This window comes from Dipodomys merriami, unplaced genomic scaffold (genome assembly GCF_024711535.1).
Source record: "Dipodomys merriami isolate MVZ:Mamm:240054 unplaced genomic scaffold, mDipMer1.0.p SCAF_211, whole genome shotgun sequence".
Taxonomy (NCBI): domain Eukaryota; kingdom Metazoa; phylum Chordata; class Mammalia; order Rodentia; family Heteromyidae; genus Dipodomys; species Dipodomys merriami.
The window spans coordinates 816,659-837,013 of record NW_027203505.1 but is presented as its reverse complement, the minus strand read 5'-3'; the positions used below and the strand labels follow the sequence as shown (position 1 = coordinate 837,013).

Sequence of the window (20,355 nt, the reverse complement as noted above, 5' to 3'; positions counted from 1 at the left end):
AGCTAGCTTTACAGGCATATGCCTTCAAAACCTTGTTGTATTCAATTTCACTTTGAAGTAGTGTTTGTACATACTTAGAGAGTACAATGATAACACACTACATGTTTAATATATAGAAGTCAATACAATTAGCAGGTTAATCTCCTAAAACATTGAAGCTAATGTATTTTGGTAACCTCCTGACTGTGCTAGTTATTTTAGAATATACCATAAACATGAATACAATGATGATGTGAACTAGAAGATTGAAAGTTTATAGAGATTGAGACAAGTTAGACTATGTGTAGTAAATATATATTTATCCATTGCTGCTCTGAAGTACATTATCATATATTCACTGTGACAATACCATCATATATTCACCATGACAATAATTTTCTTGCAGTGTAGAATTTTCCATTTCATAATCTGCCATCTTTTATCTTTTTTACATTCTCCTTATAAGTATGAATGCTTTCTTGTTTCTTATAATGTTTTGAAATTATTTTAAGATGGAATTAAAATTCGTTGAGTCTACTGTAATTATCTCATTTTGTTTGGTTTTGTGATGCTAAACATTAAGACCAAGGGTGCCTGAAAGTGATGCCAGCAGACTATATCACTAAATTTTATTCTAATTACCTCTTATTATTGTATTTTGATATAGGGTTTTATTGTTGCTGTTTAATAATATAGAGTGTGGTGAAGGTGGACTGAAACTTGCAACCCCACTGCCTCCAATAACAATGCTTTCTTACTAGGATCTGGAAGCACATAATTATCACTCTAGCTAACAGGAGGTTGAGACCTGAGATTTACTTCAGACAGCCTGAACAGGGAATTTTATGAGTCTCTCCTCTCCAGTTCAGTACAGAAAACTTGCAGTGAAACTGTAGCACAATTGGTAGGGCACTACACGCAAGGAAAAAACACTCGGGATTGTCATATAGCCCCTGAGAACAAGCCCTAAAACACACATATGCACAGACACACATTCACCCACATACACACACACTCTCACACACATGTACACAAACAAAATTGCAGGCAATGTTGTACCTTAAATTCTTATCCAGGGGTTGGACAACAGTCCACTTATTTGTGAAGGTTTTCCTTGATTATTTTGAAGGAGGAGGATAGTTCATGGGACACAGATGACAAGACTTTAGTGAGGAATACTTTATAAATGACTAGCTTATAAAAAGAACAGGAGCACAGCTTTTATCTTTAAATAGTACATTCCTTCAACTATAGTATTTTTAAATAATAATCATTGAATTATGAGAAGACAATGCAGCACCTCTTCCCTTCTCCCCTTCCCCTCTGTCATAAAATATGACAAAATTATCAAAAATAGTCTTTTATCTTACAAGAATGAACACTTGTAAAAATGTCTGACTATATGTGTAATGTTTGTTTTTCAATACTTGTTTGATTTTCCCACCTCTAAGTACTTGCCTTTTTCCCAGATGACAGCACACAGGGGCATCAAGAGCAAACAGATTAGGAAACAAAAACCTTACAATGTCCTAGGAAGTAGATGTCAAAAATAGATGCAAGAAGCACATGACAGGCTGAGAGGGCCATGAGACCCAAAATGATTTGTGCATTATGAGAGAAATAGTGACAAATAAGGCTTGGATCTGACCTAGGAAGGGCTCCTTGAGGCTGAGACCATGCCTGTATCTAGGCTTAGCTGAGGATGTTGGGAATTGACAATGTCCACATGTGGATATAGTGATGTGAGAGGGGAGATTTCAGTCTCCAGTTTGTCTTTGGGATGGTCTTATGTGACCAAACAGCTTAGATCATTGGGCTCTGAGAAATGACACTACCTACCTCACAATGGAATAGAATATAGAACTATGAGAGCCAAGCAACTGTAACTGACATTCAGCTCAAGCCAGCTCACTTGGCCTGTGGTGCAGGAACAAGAAAGATGTTCTTGTGTTGTTTTCAAAGTTCAAGAGACTCAGCTCTCAGGCATGAGAGGTATGAGTGCCTCACTCAATGCTGCAGACTTTGGATCAGTGCCAAATCACGAATCCAATGTCTCAGGCCTTTTTTATAAGAAGAAACCAAGGGAATCATAAGGCAACTCAGGCAAGTATAACTATAACAGGAAACCTATCTAATCTCATCCAGCCCACATTAGAAACTTCTTCTTGTGTGCTTTTATATGTGTATACTGAGAAAATATTTACTGTGTACTTTTCAATCCACTCTATTACAATTACTCAATTTGAAGGGTACTCCCACTTTCACATTTCAAAGATCCATTCTTTTTACCACCTCAGTGTGACAATGAATCAGCCCAAACCCTGAATGTGCCTTATAACATATGGATCCTGGACTCAGGCTTGCTGGAAATGCTGGTAATGGACCTGGTCCCTGACTACCAGAAAGGTGATCCCTTCTATGTTGGAAACTTCCTCTACCACTATAGAGAGTGGGGGACAATGGAGCAGTTGCTGGATATTCTGTTTAAAAAGTGAATGTTCCTAAGCCAGGTGCCAGTGGATCATGCCTGTAATCCTAGCTACTCAGGAGGCTGAGATCTGAGGACCGTAGTTCAAAGCCAGCCTTGACAGGAAAGTCCATGAGACTCTTATGTCCAATAAACGACTAGAAAACCGGAAGTGGCGCTGTGGCTCAAGTGGGTGAATGATAGCCTTTAACTGAAGAGCTAAAGGATATCACCCAAGCCCAGAGTTCAAGCCCCACAACCAACAAAAAAAAGTGAGTGTTCCTCTTTCAAACTCAGGGTTGATGAGACCCCCTGGCAGAGTATTGGTATACTTGGCACCTTTCTGAGACTGTTTCACTGGAGTCTGATCAAGGAGCTTGGCTAGAGACGAAGAAGTACACTCTCTGGCTAATTCCTTAGGACTGGGCTGCCAGAGCATTTCATTTGCCTCAGAAGCTAGTGGAGCCTTAGCAATTTGCTTGCTGAGAAACCAGCATTAAAGGAATGAGCCCGTGGCATCCAACGTCCACCCTCACCTAGAAAATCACTATCTTGGAGGCCTTTGAAGGAATATAGACAGAAGAAAGGATGCAACTGAAACTTGAATTGGGGGCTTGAGTGCTGTCCCATTTGTAACACTCTACCATTTGAGCCCCAGGTCCAGTTCTGGCCTTTGGCTGGTTAATTGAAGATTAGTGTCTTTGGAATTTTACAAACTAGACTGCGTTCAAACTGTGATTAGTAGAATTAGAGGCATGAGTCATTGTGCATTTATTTGGACAGATGCATATAAGCATCCTCACAGAATTTGCATGAAATTGTGTAAACATATCTCCACTTTTTGTCTGTCATGTTTACATTACCATGTGGGTCTTAGCCAGTCCCATGTGTGTCCTGTTAGTTCAGAAAAGGAGAAGCATAGAGTTAACTTCCTTCTCTCCTTCCATTGGTACAGATCCTACTACCATAACTGGAAGATGAACAAGTGAAGAAGTAAGTGGATGTTGGCACAAAAAGAAGTTCTGTCCTTGAAAACTGGGTATCTTTGAGGTTTCCGAATCAAAGCAACTTTCTTCTTTGCACACAAGTTGTGATTTTCACCAAGGGGTTGAGTCTTGGCACTTCAGTGCATAGCAGATTACACAGTTGTGGATGTGGTTGTGGTTTGGGACTCTCATGGAAGACAGGGAGGGCTGTGTATAGCAAGTCAGATTCAGTGGGGAAACAACTTTCTCTTCCTATCACAGGGAGAATTTTAGAGAATTATATTTAAGAAATTTCTAGAAGTGATATTTTGAGGACCATCCTGCTTGCAGAAGTCTCTTCCCACTTCCCAACCTGCAAGTCCTGCAGAAAGAAGCTCTAGTACAAGGCTCAGGATGAGGAGGGTGGAATTTCATTTTCCTTGTCACCAAACTGCCCACAGCATCGTTTATTCCATCCTCCTTATGTGGATGGACTTCTACCCTGATGATTTCTATGAACCCAAGAACCATTGCACCCTAAAAGAACTTACACAGTATGTCAAGCTCAACATGCCCTCTTCAGACCTGCTCTTCCACTTACATATTCTTCTGGACCAGCTGGAGGAACACATGACCCATGAGACCAAGAAAAAGAGGAAGAAGTCCTTGTTTCAATGCCTCAGAGCTTGTGAGTAGGAATGGAACCTGGGTCTCTAGAGATGGGCCTGATTGGCCAACAGCCCTTAGTACTCTCCAGCTTGGCAAAATGTCCTTTTATGGATATTCTTTGCCGGTAATATGTTCTCTTTTTGAAAGAACTTGGAAGTATACATTCAGAAATACCCTACCTTCCCATCAGTGTTCAGCAGTCCAAACTCAAGTTCTACAGCTTCCCCCATTAGATCCTCATGGAAGTTTAGTCACACCTTAACTTCTAGAGTCTACTTTAAGAATCTTGTACCTATTTCCATTCTCAGGTTTGCATCAACATAGAGCAGCTCCTGCAGAACTACAGATAAATAACCTTCAGTGATGTAGTCTATGGGGACTGATGGAGATCAGAAGCCATCACTAATCTCCAGAAAGCATGTGAACATAGAGTTTTTTTTTTTTAATTTGTAGAAAGGCCCAAGCAGGTTTTGAGTCCTATGGACATCCCACATGTGATGCAGGTGTACCTGCACCAAGGAAGAAGACGATCCAGAATGTCTTCCATTGATGTTCACAATCCAGCTAGATCAGCTCCAAACCAGTCAAAAAGAACACTTCTTGGTGTGCAGGGTAAATGTGTGCTAATGGAAAATGACCACAGTCTATGTTCAGTGAAACCAATAAGTGAGGTCCAAAATCTAGATTCAGTTGAAGAAAAGGAATCTTTCCTCAAAGAATACCCAGACCAATCTGTCCTCCTGCAGGGGATCCAATTTCCAATTGAGAAATTAGAATCTGTCCCTCTCTGGACTCAGGAAGAAAATCCTGTCTTTAATGAGGAAGTAGATCCCTTTGAGGACTCCGAGGCAGAATTTCTGCTGAAGGCAACTTAGAGGCCAATCTAGATTTAGAGATTCCTTTCCCTCTTCCTGGGAAAATCTTTATTTTTCTTTTTGTCCTGATTGTTGTAAAAGGTTCATTCTATTTATTTTTCTAACTTTATTAAAATGTCAATGTTTTTGATATATTCTAAAATTCATGAATCCTAAATATGTTTCTTTTTAAACCTACAATCTGAAACATCGTGCATACATCTTCTGGGGGGGGGGGAACAGAGAGTGACAGGGGGCTGTACAAGACAGCCTACTGCATATAATGGGAACTGTTAAATGTACAGGGAGTGGCAATGAAGCAGGTCATGACTGCATGGGGTGATAAGGTGGCTACAAAAGGTCTAGGACATAGCAGATCAGATGTCCTAAAAATCTATTCTGTCAATTGTGACAAATGCCACAATACTTATAGTGGTCTGTGGGATGCTCTTCCAACAGTGAGTTTAAATCTGTATACATCTTCATTGTGCTTTGGGTAAATATGGAAGAAAAATTTGACTCCAGTAATATAAAATATTTGACAAATGAAAATATTTGACAAAATATATAGAAAATATGTATACTGGAAAGTAAAAGCCATCATCAATAGAAGAAAGAAAGTTTACATAGATGAAAAAACACAAAATCAGGAAGAAAAGAAACCACAATTAAATTAGTTATATGTTAATATGTGTTATATTCTTTATGTTATATATAGTATATTATATAATATATAAGATTGAATATGATTTTTCAAACTACAAAGGCATTTAAATTTTTAGTCTAGTATTTTTTTCACAAAACATTAATGTAAAATATTATTGGGGATAGTAGGGATATAATTTGATTATAATTATATGAATATATATTTGTGCATTTCTAGATATAACATTGATTAAAAATAGATGAATAATTATATACATATATTTGTATATATCTGTCTAGGAAGTGAATATAATGAAACTGACTACAGTATGTATATAAAAGCAGCTATGAGTTGAGGCCATGAGACTCAATCCTGTAATCCCAATGATATGGGAAGCTGGGTTCTGAGTTTTAATCTCTCTTACCCCCTTGGCCTTAGATTTTCTGAGGAGGCCTGGGCCTTTCAGTGTAACAAAGAGACACATATGCAGTGGGATCACACTCCCTGACCCCAGAGGAAAGTCAGTAGAAATCAGGACAAGCCTCTTATGTTATGACAGTCTATTCAGTTCCTGTACCAAGATGGCCATCTGTAGAACATAAGATGGAAAGTTGGCATTCCCTCCAAAAGGGTCTAAAAAGAGCCTTCTGAACTATAGTATCTGACAATACTGAATTAAACCTTATTTCCCTTCCCAAGCTGCAAACACATAGAAATATAGCAAGGGCTCAAGAGAGATGGGCAAAGATTTACAAATACATAAATTTACTCTGTTTTAGTAATTCAATGAAAGTCATCAAAGGCATGTCTTTAATTTTTCTTTTTTCTTTTTAAAAGGAAATGGAAACATACTCTGAGTGTATCAGGAACTGGGTGACAGTTTGGTTGCTGAATTGTTGAATGCACTCCTGAGCAAAGGAGACACATATATTGGGGAAATTGTGTGGGGTTGGGTGTCCTCACACAGCTTTACAAAACAATAGCCATAACTTCTATGATGTCACAGTCACCTTTGCCATAGCAGCAAATAAGTGTCAAACACTGATTTTTCCCTGAAGTAGACTCAACACCACCAAATGGCACAAAGAATAAGAGGGAATGATTACTAGCCACCAGACTTCAGCTTGAGAAGCTGTCCTGACCAGAAGCTATGATTAATTGAGCTGGAGAAGGCTAATCTCCATGTAAGGCTCCTGAGCACTAAGGACTAGGCACTATTACAGGTATTGGAGAAACAGAAGTGAATATGGCTCTCTCCTCACCAATTTCATGCTTAAAAGAAAACCAGAAATCATAATGATACTTTCTGTAAATCAGAGACACGAAATTGGTGGTTTTGTGGCAACAACTTCACATTGGGGATGGGGAGAGACATCCCTAAAGAGGAGATAGTTGATATGAGAGCCATCATCCAGGCAATTATCTAGGAGCAAGTTTTCTTTCTTTATTTCTTTTTTTGGGTCCGTTCGTGGGGCCTGATCTCTGGGCCTGGGCGCTGTCCCTCAGCTCTTCAGCTCAAGGCTCTACCACTTGAGACACAGCGCCACTTCCAGCTTTTTTCTTTTTGCTCATGTGGTGCTGAGGAATTGAACCCAGGGCCTCATGCATGCAAGGCAAGTGCTCTACCACTGAGCCACCTTCCCAGCCCTAGGAGCAGGTTTTCCAGGCAGTAAGAACAGTAAGTACATCCCCCATTGATGGGAATGGACCTGACTTGCTTCAGAAAAGGAAAACAGCACTGACATGCTTGCTTGTGAAATAAGAATGGAAGGGTACAATGAAGAAAAGAGAAATCAGAAATGAAGATAGAAATAAATTAGATATTTATTGGATGCTGCAGGTTACAAGAAGAAAAGTTATGATTTTAGTTTAAATCTGACGTGACCCACTGGAACCAAAGTAGTCAAACATATGGGTCTCTGGTGTCTCATAACTGGAATCCTAGTTACTCAGGAGGCTGATATCTGAGATTCAGGTTTGAAGCAAGCCCAAAGGAAATTTGGTAAGACTGATCTCCAATTAAACACCAAAAATATGGACATGAAGCTGTGATTCAGCTGGTAGAGCACTAGCCTTGAGGAAAAAACTAAGGGACAGCACTCAGGCCCCAGGTCCAAATCCAAGGACTTCGCAAAACAAAGAAGCCAACAAATAAATTTTGGTGCTGTCATTCATCATTTAGCATTCTAGTTCAATATATTTAGTATTAGCCTTGGAATTATATCCTTAGCAAATGCTCTCCCGGATATTTTGCTTCATTACCAGTTTTCAAAGTCCTGGCATCACCACTGTCTCCTCCCAGTTAACATAGCAGTGTACCACTAGAAATTTGAAGATTTATTTTATTAATCACAAGAATTCTTATCATCTATCCACATACATGAAATGAATAGTAGCCACATTCCACTACTCTGAATATTTTTAATCCCCCTTTGAGTTAATTACCATTAAGGCTTAAAAACTCTAGAGTGGTTATCAAATTAATTCAACAGTCATCATTCTTCCACCCAATCTTGTAACATAAGTTTATAAAACTAGAGAGTATATGAAAGTGTACACATGATACCTTCTAACTATAATACTCTCAAGAAGTAGGGTTTTACAGAAACATCCTGATTGCATTGCCAAAGCAAAGGATAAGAGATTTAATTAAGCTACCTAACATCTCAGAAGGAAAATGCTATTGGCTTTAGAACAAATTCATTAGCCTGGAACTGAGGAAATTAGTTTCAGAAATGCCAGAGGCAAAGGGTATTATTCAAATCACCTTATCATGAGGCACAAGCAGCCTGTCTAGATCAAACTTCAAGGAAAAAAAGGGATGAATGAAAAGCAATTAATGCTTCTAAAACAAGCCAGTTGGTGGTGGTTCATGCTTTTTATCCTAGATACTTAGAAATCTAAAATGAAAGGATCTCAATTCAAAGACTGGCCAGGAAGAAAACCTTCCTCTCTGCAACCAGCAGATAGGAAGCATCAGCTCTGGGCCTGAAGCCCAGCAGGATGGCCTCTGCCCACAGACATCCAGACACACAAGACCACCCGCATCTAAAATATTATCAAATACATTCAAATAGTATCTTCTGTTTGGGAGATAACATTTAAAAGATGCATCAAAAACATTTCACTGAGTTCCAGTTAAAAAAGGAAGAGTGAAAGTGGAAATATGTACTCACTCACTGAAAGCTAAGTCACTGACTAGAATGATGTTAATAGGGCTAGAGGCCTATTTGGTAACTTATTCATTCAACCATCTTTCCTCACAACTTGTCAGTCAGCCTGAATAGTGAGATTTTTGGTTTTTTGTTTTTATTTTTTGTGCACATATTGTACAGAGGGGTTACAATTACATGGGCAAGATAATGAGTACATTTCTTATCAAGCATTGCAGCCTCCTCCTTTGTTTACCCTTCATATGACTTCCCAGTCTCCCCTTGCTCCCCCAATCCCCCCCCCGCACCAAAGTTGTAAAGTTCATTTTCGACATGACAACTTGTACTTTTCATTGTAGCAACAGGTCCACCTGTATTCTTTTTTTTTTTTTTTTGTCGGTCGTGGGGCTTGAACTCTGGGCCTGGGCGCTGTCCCTCAGCTCTTCAGCTCAAGGTGAGCGCTCTACCACTTGAGCTACAGCGCCACTTCTGGTTTTCTGGTGGTTTATTGGAAGTGGTTTTCTGGTGGTTTATTGGAGATAGGAGTCTCACTGTCTCTCCTGCCCGGGCTGGCTTTGAACCGTGATCCTCAGATCTCAGCCTCCTGAGTAGCTAGTATTACAGGCGTGAGCCACCAGCGCCCGGCTCCACCTGTATTCTTAAACGACTTGTTTTTCCCCATCTCCTCCACAAATTATACCGACATCAAATATAGTGAAAGCAGGGGTTAAACTGAGATTTTTGAATGAAATGTGTGTGAGCATGTAGCTTGTGAAAGAAGTAATGAAAAGCTAGGCACTGGAAGCTCAGGCCTGTAAAACTAGCTACTCAGAACGCTGAGATATGAGGAACTCAGTTCAAAGACAACTGAGCAAAAAAGACTCTTACCTCCTGTAAGATTAAATTAAAAGAAAGCTGAGCTGTGCTTCAACTGGTAGAGTGCTAGCATCACATACAAAAGCTAAGGGACAGTATTTAGGTCCTGAATTCACGCCCCATACTCAAAGCTCTCATACACAAAATAAGCATGTCAACACCACAGTATATGCATATGTTAGCAAGAGATGTAGATGAATGGGATGATGACATCATTTACCTCACCTTTAGTCTCAAGCATTCTGTGTAGCATAGCTCAGTGTGTGAAAAGCCCTAGTGTGTGAAAAGTCCTGTATATGCCTTTATCTGATTGGGAGAAGGGAAGGGAAATAACAAAATGCTGAAAGAAGTACAAAAGGTGACCCATTGCAACAATGATACTCACAGTACACTATGGCAGAAATTAACTTTACAATGTAAGGGGGGGAGTGGAGGGAAGGGACAGAGGGTGAAAAACACTGGAGTAGGTACCAATGTTCAATGAGAAGTGTTACTTAATCATGTAAATGTAACCCCTATGTACAGCATCTTTATAATAAAATTGATTTTTAGAAATATAAAAATTAAAAAAGGTTTTTTCATAAAAATCTCAAGCTGATACTAACAGAACTTCTGAGTTCATGTCAAAGTGTTTTTTTTAGGACTTTCAAGAAGCTAGTACTAAGTACATATAACCACAATTAAGTGATAATGAGAAAAGTAGTGCTTTTTATTGTATTATATAAATAAAGAAAAAATTTTTTTCATTTCTGTTTACATGGAATTCATGTTTGTGATCTGCATTGTTCCCAAGTCAGACTAATCTCTTGTCCTTAGCTTTCTTTGGTATGTATAGCCTGGACATGTAGTCTGAGGTAGAAGAATTATTCTTTGTTCAACTTGGAGGTCTAGCATAAAAGCCTTCCTCCCTGGGCAGGAGGAGGAGGAGGAGGAGGAGGAGGAAGTTAATAAAACCAAACCAGTGAGAGAGAAAAATTGAGAGAGCAAGGGAAGGAGTGACATTTCAAAAAAGAAATGTATCCTGACCTGACTTATATGACTGTAACCTCTGTGTAACTCACCTTGATAATAATAATAATACAAAAGAAAAAACAGAAATATAGTGCTGGAGGCATAACCCAAATGGAAGATCAGACTAATATGTATGTGATACCAAGTTCAAACCCCATCATCAATTTCCCCTTCAAAAAATGGCTCTTCTCATCACTTGTGCTTTCCCTAGCTTATGAAAGGGGGTGCAAACAGTTAAAGAGAGAGAAAGGTAATCTGTCAGGAACAGAACTGTACTTGCAATGAGCAGTACTTGCTAGAACACATGTTGACTAGAACACATGATGACTCTATGTTTTCTGAAATAAACAGACCTAGTTGGGCTTGAATACAGGCTCCACTGTATACTAGCTGGGGACTCAAAATTAACTAAACTCTCTGGATCTCAAATTCTTCACAGGTAAAGTGAGCATAACAATACTTATATCAAGGGATTATGAGATCTGGATGTCATCAAACATGGAGCGGGTTTTATTTTAGGTGTGTGTTCAACACTCAAACACTGCTGGAAGGAGTATAAACTGGCATGATGTTTACTATATTACTTAACAGTAATACAACAACTACTACAGACTCACTCCTGTAATCTTACTTACAAAAGGTTCTAAGCCTGAACAGGAAACTGGAGCAGACTCATCTCCAATGAGCTCTAAAAAAGCTTGAGGTGGAGTTTGGTTCAAGTGGTAGAGTGCTAGACTTAGCATAAACCTCAGGAACAGTGCCCAGACCCTTAGTTCAAGCCCTAGGACCAACACAAGCACACACACACACACACACACACACACACACACACACACACACACACACACACACACACACACACACACACACACACACTAAATTTTGTATGTTCCTATCATCCCACTTAATAATACTTTCCCTCTTCCAAGTTCACCAGTTGTTGTTTTTTTTGTTTTAAAAGGGACTTGCTGTGTAGCTCAGACTGCTCTTAAACTTACAATCCTCCTGGGTGCTGGGATTACAGGCATGCCTACCATAATTGGCTTCACTCAGTAACTTTATTTATTATATTTTCTGCAAGAAATCCATTCATACTTATGAAGATATATGGCTTAAAGCTGTTCACAGTAATATTCTACTGGACAAAATGTAAACAATATAGCTGGACATGGTAATATGCAACCACATGGTAATGCCAGCCAATACTCAGGAGAATAAGGAGTTGAGGAAAGCTTGGTCTACACTGCAGAACCTGGTCTCCAAGTGAAAGAAATTCTAAAAATATTAATCTACTATGAAGCACACAATATGTTAAATTTATGTAATGGAACAAATAGATCATTGTTAATGGAAATAAAATCTTGGCAGAAATTATAAATACATACATATGTATATATATTTAAATTTGGAGAAATAAAATTTCAAGTGGTATTATCTGAATCTTTCAGTCTACTTGTCACCTACCTATTTACCAACACATTGATTTCTGTTTAGTCTTCACAAAACACTGTTCTCTCACATTAGTACAAAAAATTGCAAAACAAAAAATACATTATCATAAATACAAATGTAGTTTAATCCCTACTATAAGAATTTGGAGAAAACTTGCATTCAGTTAATGGCATTGAATATTGTTCAAGAAGGGGAGTTTAGGAGAATGTTGACTCTGTGTGTGTGTGTGTGTGTGTGTGTGTGTGTGTGTTCCATGAGTAAATAATGGAGTTAGAAGTCGACCTATTATTCTTGCTTAGTCTTTTTGCTCAAAGCTGACACTACCACTTGAGCCACATCTCCACTTCTCGATTTTGGTTTCTTAATTGGAGAAATATCTCAGATTTTTCTGCATGGGATGATTTAAACCTGAATCCTCACTTTTTGACCTCTAAAGTAGCTAGGTTTTTAAAACAAGAGCCACTGTTGGATAGCAACTACATTAACATTTTTGCATGTTTGATGAACTTTAAAGTAAAACATATATGTTACTTTTGAGAATGGCAGGAAAGAGTAATAAATGTCTAACAGAATTTAAAACATACAAAGCTGAGAATGGCAACTAGCTGAGAATAGGATGGAATAAATCAAAATTTCCTATAACAGTTTTCAGTCTGTGCACAGAAATGATTGCATTGTTGGAGGCCAAGGCCATCAGATAGCTGAGCTCCAGGTGGCTGCTATGCTCATGAGGCCAGCTAGTGCTATTCACAAGAATGTGATGTTGTTGGATGGCAAGGATCAGCTTCAAGTTCGGAACCTGGAATGTTTCTATTAATCTAGAAGGGGAAATATACCAGGACCCAATGACTGGGTATGTGGTTAGTGGTAGAATGCTGGCCTAGCATGCATGATACACTTGATTTGATTCCTCAGTATGATGTAAGCAGAAAAACTGGAAGTGGTGCTGTGGCTCAATTGGTAGTGTGCTAGCCTAGAGCAAGAGAAGTTTAGAGAGAGTGCCCAGGCCCTGATTTCAAGCCCCCAGGGCTGGCAAAATTAAAAACAAAAAGAAAAACAAAAACAAACCAACCAAGCACAAAATGCTGTTTGTTGAAATAAATATGTTGAAGAATTCTTTATGTTCACTAGAAAATTGTGCTGTTGGGCATTCATAATGAACTTTGTTATGAAAAATTAAAGTAAATTAATGAAATATTATCTGGCATTGTTCAGGGCATAGTGAGATCTAAAAATGATTGCTGCCTATGGTTACTTGACATAGCAACATTAGAGATACACTTGCCAGATTGTGATTTTTTTTTTCAGTATACAATTGTGGGATTTTTTTCTTTTTCAAAATAACTTTACTGCCGGGTGCCAGTGGCTCACACCTGTAATCCTAGCTACTAAGGAGGCTGAGAATTGAGGTTCTCTGTTCAAAGCCAGTCCAGGCAGGAAAGTCTGTGAGACCCTTATCTCCAACTAAAGGTTCAGAAAATGTGAAGTGGCACTGTTGCTCAAGTAGTAGAGTGCTAGCCTTGAGCTGCAGAGCTTAGGGACAATGCCCAGACCCAGAGTTCAAGCCCTACAGCCATCAAAAAATAATAATAGTAATAATATTAATTTTATTGTTACTATTAAGGTTTTATATATAAAGGCTACCATTTCATATGTTTGTTTCTTTGATAAAAGAAACGCATATCCATCTTCATTGCCAACAGTTGCTATATATTTATTCAAATACACACATACACACATACAAACACGTGTAGTATAAAGACCCAGGCAGTCTGCAAGGAAATATTTTAATAGGAATTCCATATAATATTGTCTGCTGAGATCTGACTTGAATTTATAGTAATATCTAGCTGCTTCCACCCCTGGACAAGTCATCATCATTGGTGAAGATGTTGCCATTTGAATTTAGAATGCCCCAGAAAGACCTGTGTTAAAGAAAAATGATTTACCATATCCTGAGAATACCTGAATATTTCCTCTGGAGATTAAGTTCTTCAGAGTGAAACCCATGAGAACATAGACTCTCATCTTCTTTTATCTTTAATCATTCTAAGTCAAAAACTTTTCTCTTTGACATACTCTCCACTTTCACATTGTCTTGTCACAGGCCACCAAAGCAATAAAACCAACTGAACATACCCTGAAATCTTCGAACTTGTAAATCTGAGTAAGCTGCTTAATAAATGGACAATATCATTATTATGGTAGGTTATTAAGCTAACACAGAAGTCTAGTCTTTCTAACAATGTAGAATATATTAAAATGTGCTTCATTATAAAATATCTAACTCCATATTGTATTTTGTGTTTTTGTTTCTGCTAGTCCTAGGGCTTAAACTCAGGACCTGGATGGTTCTTTTGTTTTCTAGGCCAGAGCTTGACATACAATCTGAACTGAACTCCATTTCCCCTGGTGGTTAATTGGAGATGAGAATCTAATGAAGTTTCCTACTTAGGATGGCTTTGAACTGTGATCTTCGGATCTCAATCTCTTAACTAGCTAAGATTACATCCTTGAACTACCAGTGCCTAACCATGTTGCATATTTTGTGTAATTCCAATTTCCAGCATTGTGTAGATGCTCTTACTACAATATTTTTAAAAAAGTAACCCTGTTTCCATTGTATTTGATGATGGTATAATTTGTGTGTGGGGGGGGGGAAGGGAACAAACAAATTGTTTAAATAGGGATACAGATGGACCTATTGCAACAGTGAGATGTACAAGACGTTATGTAGAAAAATGAACTTTACAACTTTGGCACAGGAGTGGGGAGCGGGGTAGGGGAGATAGGTAGGGATGGTAAGGGGAAACAAAGGAGGAGGCAACAATGCTTGATAAGAAATATACTCATTACCTTGCCCATGTAATTGTAACCCCTCTTTATGGTATTTTCACAGTAAAAAAAACCTTAAAACATGGATATTTGTAAAGTTTATAATAAAGAATGTTCAGCCTTTACAAAATGTATGCAAAATCTATGCTAAACTATTGATATTTACTGTACCTTTCCTGCAATCAGTTTGATATAGTTTAATATTTGTCATGCCAAGTTTTTCTATATTCTACTGGAGATTTACTTTTTCATGTATGTATATATATGTATATGTACATGTATCTACCTATCTATCTATCTATCTATGTATCTATGTATCTATCTATCTATCTATCTATCTACATATCTATCTATTTATATCTATATATTCTGTATTCTCTCTCTCTATATATATATTCCAATGTGGATAAATAGACTTGAAACTTTGCTTTGTTATTTTGTTCGGAAGCTGAAACTGGTCAGCTCATTCTGTGACAATATCTGTGCTCATTCTCATCATTCCTTTATTTACCACACAATCTGCCTTCTAAAACCAGCTTCATTTCCTAGGTAAGGTTACCAATCAGTCCAACCAATATACACCCAGAGGCTTTTAATAAAGCAAGCTTTAAGGAAGGAAGATAACATGAAGTGACAACTACAGAATTTCTACAGAGACCTGACATCGTTCACATTTCTGCCTTCCTTCTCTTCTCATACTTCAGAAAGCATTGACTAACCCTGTAAATATACTGCATTTATCACTTAAGGATCAGTGTTTTTTTTCCAACCCGAAACCTTCTTTTCCATGATTTTTAACATAAACTTTTAGGACTTTTTTTGATTCTGATAGGATTCCATTGAAAACGAAGCCAAGTATATCAAGAAAGCCAATGTTTTCAACTCAGAGTACTAAACAAAAGAGGGAGAAAATGAAGGTTAGCTATATATGTTAAGCACAAATATAGGCAATATCAAGATATTTTGAAATTGTATATTTTTACTGGATAAAGTGGTTCAAACCTGTAATATTATCTGCCTGGAAAACATAGATTAGAGAATTCCAGTTCCAGGCAAGCACAGACAAACAAAGTTTCAGAAACTCTAACCATTTGCTGGGTGCAATGTGTTTTGCTTGTTCAAGCAGGCCCAGGCATAGTGATACTACCTCAAAATAAGCAATCAAATTACATTCTGCAGTTATGGCAGTAGTAGAGATGCTGTTTCACAAGTATAGAGTTTTGGGTTCAATCTTCCAGCACTGCTAGGCATTTAAGTGTGTGACCGGGCAAGAATTTGGCATGTCTAAGGTCAAGATTTCACACTCTTTTTACAAGCTCTAATAAAACCTTTACCTCTTTTGGTATTTTTTAAAAAATATACCATAACTTCCATGCCCAAACCAAATAATTTCCTATCAGAGCTTTTCTCCTATCCGTTAACGAATATGTTATGTGTTGGATACTGTCCCAATGAAATCACACTAAAGATAAAAAATCCATTGCCTTAGAAAGTGACTGCATTTGGAAACAGAATCTCAAAGGTAGCATTTAAGTTGAAGTCTCCTCCAAGAAAATCAGAAGGCCTTGAATATTCCAAGGAAAGAGGACTCTGAAGAAGCCAACTCTGATCTTGGAGTTTTAGTTCCACCAACTCAGAGGCAATGTATTTACAGTGTTAATGCTACCCAATCTGTGGTAGTGTGTTATTACAATTAATAACAAATGTGGAATCTATAAGACATGAAAAGTCATTGACTCTTGGGGTCCATGACTCATCTCTACAATGCTAGTGATTAAGAAGGATGAGACATGGGGGATAATGCTTTTCAGGCTAGTAGGAAAATTCATGAATACTATCTCCAATTAACTATAAAAATTTCTGGGCTGGAGACATGGTTCAAATGGTAGACTGATTATTGTTAACAAACAGAGAACATGAGGTATGTTCAAGCCCAAATTGGGAGAAAGAAAAAGTCCTTAGAATACTATGAGAAACAGAGCTATGAATAGGAAAGCAGAAACAAAAGAAATAAACATTGATACAGACAGACTTTCCCAATGTCAAATATGGCACAAATTCTAATATTTAGGGTTTTCCTTCCTATACAATAGAAATAAATGGTAGTTTGATTTGACAAAACTAAAGTGTAAAACTGTATGCAATAAACAATCACATTACTTTTTTGTTTCCATAATTTAAATTTCCTACAAATTTATAGAATAGTGTAGCTTTGGAAAATAAATAAATGTTGCATTTTCATATAGGATTACATATCCTTTCAAGTGTTGTCTAAAACTGATCTACACTGAAATAATTGCCATTGTACCTTTCTCAAGATTCCAAATGTTTATATTTTCTACTGACCTTCCACAAAAATCATACCCCAAACATAACTTTTTAGTTTGTTCATGCAATCATAGAAACATAAACATATGGCTCAAAATGTTAATTACCTTTATCTGCTGTCATTAATGTAGTATAACTAATACAATTAAGTATATACCTTGAGAGAAATAAGATTCTTCCTTCTAAATACAGATTTGCAGGCATACACGTGCCCACGCGCACACACACACACACACACACACACACACACACACACACACACACACACACACATACACACATATTTACCATTCTGACTCAGGTTAGGTTCCTGACATTGAGTATCAGACAATGATCTAATAATCAAACTTTCCTGCCCAGATATAAAATACATTCATAATTCCACACATACAAAAATACCAGATCATTCAAAATAATGAGAATATTTAAAAGAACCATCCAGCTCCTGAGCCATTTACTCCCTGATTTCATTCATTCATGATGATTCATTTTTCATATAATAATTAAAAATCTTTCTGAGTCTCTGATTAGCAGACAAAAATATGCTATCATATAATAGAAAATGTAGGTAAAATTACTTGTCCCTAGGTAATCTTTAATATATCTTATCAAAGACTTCTGTTTCCTTCTTGCAGAGTCTGTTTCCGGCATTTTGCCATCATGTCTAATATTAAATTACAAAGGACATGCCATATTCCTTAATTCATTTTTCCTAAAGGTTAGGCTATGGAGTTGAATCTGATTTGTTTGCGTATTCTAAATTAAATATTCTCAACAACTTGAATTATTGTTGGTGTTACTCCTAAGCCATTTGAAACATCAAAAAGAACTGGAAATTCACTTGGCAATGATTTGTGACTGGCAGTAATGGTTGTGGGGGGATGAAGGACTTGAATTATCTAGAGTACCTTAAAAATGGTACTGTTCTTTAAAGGGATGATCGTTTAGTAAGCTTTTAAAGTGTGGTTTTCTTATTTCATCTAACAAGATAAAAGTATGCTTTTCATCACATTCTTGCCTGCAAAGCAGTAGAATTATTTCCTTTGTACAGTTTATGCCCAGCTGCTACTGTAGTGAAACCCACAAACAACTGCACAGCTGTGTTAGCTGCTCTAGATTTTGAAAATTTCTTCCAGTAGTCCTTGTAATTTGAGCCCAGATTCATGTGATAGCACATAATCCACAATTACAAAGCACCACAGTATACAAAGACCACGTGCAAAATGAGGTTCAATTTTTTTCTTTGTTGTTTCCTTTTTGTCTTATTGTCTTTTAAGGAGCTAGGGGCTGTTTATTTCTCATTATTGTTGATGTGACCTAAATAAATTTACCACATTATTAAAATAAAATAAATAGATATAAAAAGACATATTTAGTCACAAAATAAAGCTAAACATTTGAGTGACTTTTTAAATTCTAGTCCTGTTCTCAGTTATCTTCAAATAACGTTGAGATGAGTCAAGCATATGTGTAAATCGACATATATCAAGCACACAGAACTCTGGAATCTTTGCGCTTTGATTTCTATATCAACTTCACCTAGAAAAGAAAATTATCACTTGCTTCATGTCTTAAGTAATCTACTTAAAACAAGTTTTATTAGTCTTTTTCTCTTAAAATAATTTTTTTTTGCCAGTCCTGGGTTTCTAAAATTATTTATTATTTATTTTTTAATTGTGAAAATACCGTACAGAGGGGTTTCAATTACATGGATAAGGTAATGAGTACATTTCTTATCAAGCATTTTTGCCTTCTCCTTTATTTCCCCTTCCCATCCCTTTCCATCTCCCCATTGGTATAAGTTCTGGAGGGGAAGGGAAAAAAAAAAAACACATTGTTTTAATAGCATATAGGTGGACCCATTGCAACAATGAGATGTACAAGATGTTATGTCCAAAAACCAACTTTACAAGTTTTATTACTTTTATCAATAGATCTCATAATCTACGGAATTGAGGCATTGCATAAGTATTTGATTTCTGCGGCGCGCGCCTTCTCTACCAGCGAGGAAGAACGAACACCACACCAGGAGTTTTCTCAGATCACGCTTTATTGGAGAGCCTTTTAGTTGATGGGAGAGCTTGAGCACGAGAGAGCGTGCACCTGAAACATGGCCGCTTATATAGGGAATAGGAACACGGGTCTTTCTATCATTGGTCGTCTGCCTTTCACCGTCACCAGGTGCCACGGGATTGGCTGGGGACTCTACGTGGCTCGCGCATGCGCAAAGCCCAGGACCCACCGTCCCGCCAAGCACCGCCTGAAATGGAGTGGTTACCTCAAAGCTGCAAGGGAGTGGGCGCCATCTTGTAATGGCGTTTACCCTGGCTCCCTACAGATTTCTTATTTCCGCTGAATTAATATTGCATTTATTTTCCTTTTTGGCCCATGAAATAATGACATTCATGAGGATAAAACATCACTGTTTTTCATTTTGGTTGCCAAAATGGAACTGTTAGACATTTTGAAATTTTAACTTTAAATCTGAACATTCAAATTTCATTATTACTTCAACTTCACGACAACTTTAATTTTAAAACAAAAAGAATTATTAAATAGAAAGCAACATTGTAAGTTATCACACCTTAATTCCTGAATTGATTTTATGATAAAAACAATTATATTTATATAACATGATATACGTACTCAAAGTATGAGATATGGAAACAAAAGACTCCTTTTTTATTTTTGTGTTTGTTGTTCGTTATAGAATGGGATGATTCTGTCTTCTTTACCATATGCATGGTATATTCATTGTACGTCTTCAGGAAGGTGGGAGGTGGGCACAGAGCTTTAGGGAAAAGGGTGAAAATTGCAGTAGTGGAGTTCATTGAACATTGATGATTTAACACATGGATGGGGACAGGAGGGAGGGATGAGGAACAAGTGAGGGAACTGAAGATATTCTATAAAAGGAAATGTACTCATTACATGACTTATGTAATTGTAATCCCTCTATAAATCACCTTAATAATAACAACAGAGAAAAATTTTAAAACTCAAACAGAATGTTGTTTCTTAGAATTCTAGATTTTTTTTGTTCACTGGTTTTGGCTGCTTGAGTCTATTTCTAAAAATATCTACATTGATATTCATTGAGTGAATTTGTGAGCTACTAGTA

The 20,355-nt window shown here is 37.4% G+C and overlaps 1 long non-coding RNA gene across 2 annotated transcripts; it reads left to right on the top strand.

Moving 5' to 3' along the window:
- The first annotated feature begins 1,912 nt into the window (after positions 1–1,912).
- On the top strand, positions 1,913–14,244 carry LOC138834313 (uncharacterized). 2 transcript variants are annotated; one of them, XR_011374058.1, is made up of 3 exons: positions 1,913–2,082; positions 3,402–4,099; positions 14,179–14,244. It is a non-coding gene; the product is annotated as an uncharacterized lncRNA (long non-coding RNA). The 2 variants fall into 2 exon arrangements; XR_011374057.1 differs by lacking the exon at positions 14,179–14,244 and adding an exon at positions 4,389–5,094.
- The last annotated feature ends 6,111 nt before the right edge of the window (positions 14,245–20,355 follow it).